This window comes from Triticum aestivum, chromosome 7D, assembly GCF_018294505.1.
Source record: "Triticum aestivum cultivar Chinese Spring chromosome 7D, IWGSC CS RefSeq v2.1, whole genome shotgun sequence".
In the NCBI taxonomy this organism is placed as follows: Eukaryota; Viridiplantae; Streptophyta; class Magnoliopsida; order Poales; family Poaceae; genus Triticum; species Triticum aestivum.
The window spans coordinates 29,685,637-29,690,204 of record NC_057814.1 but is presented as its reverse complement, the minus strand read 5'-3'; positions in this window follow the sequence as shown (position 1 = coordinate 29,690,204).

The following is a 4,568-nucleotide window of genomic DNA, read 5'->3' as shown; positions in this document are numbered from 1 at the left end:
ACCCGTGCACTGCTGTGGCTGCGGGCAACGGTGACGCCTGTGGGCGCCGTCTCCTCCTTGGAGGCGTTGCCATGGCCTTGTCCATCCCCTGCTCTCATCGGGGAAACCCTAGGCTCGGTTCGCCGAGCCAGGCAGCGGCAACGTCACGACGTCGTCCCCTTCTTGAAGGCGTTGCCTAGGTGATCGGGGTGTAACTGGTGTGGGTGTCTCAGTTCGCATCGGCGGCGAGACTTGGGGTGCAGGGTTGTCAAGTGTCGGTTCTTGCTATGGGCATGAGCATCCGGAGCGCTATGTACTCCATCATCGACGGCTCATCTGCGAGCTCTGAGGTGTTCGGTCCGGTTGGGACGTGGCTTGTGTGCTCTGGGTCCGTCCTCTTTGCCATTGTTCGGCTTGAGTTTGGGCAAGGTGAGTTGTGTGTCGGTGTTGCCTTGGTGGATGTGGGTGTTAACCTTTTGGTGTAACACTTTGCTAAAAGGCGTTGTATTGGCCATCTTGGCTACTTCTTCTATCAATATATGATAGGCATGCTTGTGTGTATTCGAGAACAAATGCAAGTTCCATTTTTTTTTGAGAAACACATGTAACTTTATTCATGCTCATAACAATTATAGGTACACTGATTTGGACCTAAAATCCAAGAAAATGCAAAGTAACTCCTATGACTAAGAATTACAATGAAGTCATCTTCTTCGCGGTATCAATCTCTGCTTGAAAAAATACTCCAAAGACTATGGTAAAGAAGTTGCCATTGGACTGGAGCAACGGTGTTGTCACTCTTTCACCCGCACGAACGTTACCAATAAGGGTTTTTGAAAGCGCCTTGAGTCGCCCATCCACAAAGATGGGAAGTCTTGATCAATGAACATATTTGGGCCGGGGATGATCCCTTAGAAGTGCAGGCCATCGAATCACTATATCTTCACCATGGTGTTGATGCAAGATTTCACCTCCACAAAGAATCAGACCAACAAAAAAAACTTGACACAACAACATAAACTCATCAGATCCGCATAATCGGATCTACAAGGACAGAAAACTCTCAAACCTTACGGCACTGCCAAAAAGACAAGAGGAAGTTTATTCTCGCAAAACAATGATGATCACTAGACATTGACGAAGAACATAATATAATAGGGTGTGTTTAGCTGGAAATGTTAGGCCGGGCCACATCTGGGTAGCACATGTATTACAGGACCACGACCATGTTATAATTTAAACTGGAATAACTTTCTATTTTGTGACTATGCTCTGAGACAGTTTGAATGTATCACTTGGAGCAAGAGATGTAAGAGAAATTGGGGCATGTGTTGGTAGGCTGCATTACCCTCATCCACGAGGAGTGATATTTGGTCCGTTTGGATGCATGGCCCACACCAAATGTTGTCCAGTATGGAATTTAAAGCACCACTGAGCCTGGGGGAGTGGAAATACTCAAATCAACCATTTCTACTCAATCAGGCCCGAGCGATGCAAGCGAGCGAGTGCATGTGGGCGAATCTGGCGGTGTGATCTGGTGGAGGCCTGTAGGTGGCTTTGCGAGTGTTCTTTTCCACTCATCTCCCTTAATCTCTTTCACCTAGTCACTTCTATCTACACTACACAATAGAGCTTCCATTCGAGATAAGCTCTACAAGAAGAAGATGCACATCGAGGTTGTGATTCCATTCAGGCAATCAGTTCCTAGTTACGTTGACTTGAATCTTCAATTTCAATTCATGTTCAGGTTTGGAGCTTTTATAGAATAATTTTCTAAAATTCATCTCATATTGTCGACCGTTTGAAATTTTCTCTAAAGGACTATCTTCATCTCGTCGTTTCAGACAACTTTCATGTTGTAAGTTTTCTGTTTCGACCCTAATTGACAAGTATTGTGCTATAACATGATGTTGTGTGTCTGTTATATGAACGTGTTCTGTTCAACCTCTCTCTCATCTATCCTCTTGATTATTATCTAGTTCGTCAAATTCATCACACATGGTCGACAGTTTGAAATTATATTCGGCCACTAGATTCTTCTCTTTGTTCCACACAACTCTTGTGGTGTAAGTTTTTTTTATTTGCCGCATATAGACAAAGTTTTTCAAGTGTGGTGGTGTGAGGTAATTAAGTTCATCACATGGACACGAAGTGGGATTAACCATCCATGCGCGCATAACCAACAAACAACACGTTACACATGGAAAGCAGGGACATGCAACCAAAAAGCCATGCCTCTGTTTCTACTAATTAAGCATGAGGAGATGTAGGAAACCAAAATAAGTGCGGAACATGGATCTTTTTCCTGTATTTACTCAGTCACATTGAGGCAGGCCCACTATGCACTTCTTTGCTTTTGGTAGTGTGCTTGTTTGTTTTTCCTTTTACAAAATTATTCAAGTGTTCGTGAACTTTGAAAAATGTTCACAAAGTTTTTAACTTTTTTTTTCATAAATTAACGCAATGTTCAATAATTAAAATTATTTGTAAATTAAAATAGTCACGGATTAAAATTCTTCAAAATTTAATAATTTACACAGATTTCAAAGTTGTTTTAAATTATAATTTTTTGCAAGAATGTTCATGAATTGGAAAAAGGTGGATGAATTTGAAAAAGTTTATCATATTTTTTGAAAAATATGAATTAAAAAGAAGGAAAATAAAGGAAACATAATAGTGAAGAAAATCCAAAAAAGAAAAGAAAAGAAAAACAAAAAATGAAACCAAAGTAAACTAGTAAAAATGGTTGAGAAATCATAGAAATAACTGAAATGCCAATATAGAAGCTTCCCAAAACCGGCTAGAAGTTCCCAAAGCCGGATGGAAGATTCCCAAAATTGGTTACATGGACCAGCGCATTGTGCGGTGCAGTGAGCATAACACACCAAAACACTATTATTTCACACAATGGGCATGAAAAAGGATTTTTGGGTAGTGACAAGTTAGAAGGTACCCTGCGCTTCACAGGGCGCACCAATGGGGAGCGCTCCATACACTGTGTGTTTTGTGGTCTTACACATGAGTTTGTTGGTTTCGGTCTTTTCTGTCTTTTGTATAGTTCTTCGGTTGTTTCTGGGTTTTTCAATTTTCATGGATTTTATGTTTAATTTGTTTTGTCGATTTTTTTCTACCTTTTTCTCGGTACACGGTTTTAGCATACACTATAGCCCCTCCCCACTATAGGGTGGATTTTATACGGTATGAATTTAAAAAAAAACACGAACAATTTTTTATATTTCATGGACCTTTTTAAAATTTTCATGAAACATATATTTAAAACACTTGAACATTCCTTGTGAGCTTAGTTGCATTTGCTCTTGTTCTATGGTGTTGTTGGGCCTTGGTTCTTCTTGGAACCACCTACCTTTATGATATGAGCACACTTCACTGCTCTGCTTGATATGGAATCAATTGAACTATGCAAACGATATGGGTTTGAATGGCATGGGAATGTGCCACCTCATCTTTCTCTAATTTACCATTGAATTTTTAAATACTCATCACCCAGTCTACTGTGATTCAGGTCTAGATGTATTTTCCACGGGGTAAATATTTCTGGACTGTAGAATGCTAACTTGCACTCATCTCTTGGTACTTGTTAGGCCGCTTTATATATCTTTGATCCGGGAAGAATTTGTAATTACATTGGGAAGATTCAGTTTTCACCAGCCAAATTTATTTTCTCAGGAAAATTAACATATTGAATGGTACAAGGAAAATTCAATATGCCAAGAAAGGATGGGCTAACTATATAACCAAAAGGTGTATTGCCTGTTGTGCGCGAAATTTAAGGCTCTGGCTTTTGCATTGCATGCAAGAGCCCGATGCCAGTGGGCTCATCCTGCTGACACGTCGACGCATTGCATTCTGCCATAACATGTACAAATCATGCATAGATCGGACATGAAGTTTTCGCAACCCAGCTAATTTGAGCTCGGGTGAACAGTAAACTCGATTTTAAAAAAATGTTCAAAAAATCCGAATTTTTTTATCGCAAACTTTGACAAATGTTCTAAGAGCTTGCAAAATTTCATCACGAAATCATATTTCTGGAACTCGTGGCAAAAAAAAAAATCAATACTCTCAAAATGCTACTTTCGAACATTTTGGAGCACTGATTTTGCTTTTTTGTCCATGACTTTCACAAATGTGATTTCGTGATGAAATTTTGCAAGCTCTACATTTGTCAAAGTTTACCATTAAAAATTCAGATTTTTTTGGATATTTCTTAAATGTTTTTCGAGTTACTGTTCATCCCGAGCTCATTTGAGCCCGGGTGTAGAAGAAAACTTTCGGCATAGATCTAACAATTTATCCTGGTGTTACTCTCGCCAAAGTAAACAGATTTTGGCTTGACATTTGCAATGGTACAAAATCATCCATCTATAGATTTGCAATGGTTCTGCCTTTCCCACTATGTGGCAACAAATATTGTTGGGAAAAACAAGCACATTACAGACAGTGATTGCTTCTTTACAAAAAGATAATGGATTTACCAGAAACAGATTTTGTACTGCGTACCCGAGACACGTGAATAACGAAAACACATGTACTCTACTATTTGACGTGCCGCCCACCACATACTCGTT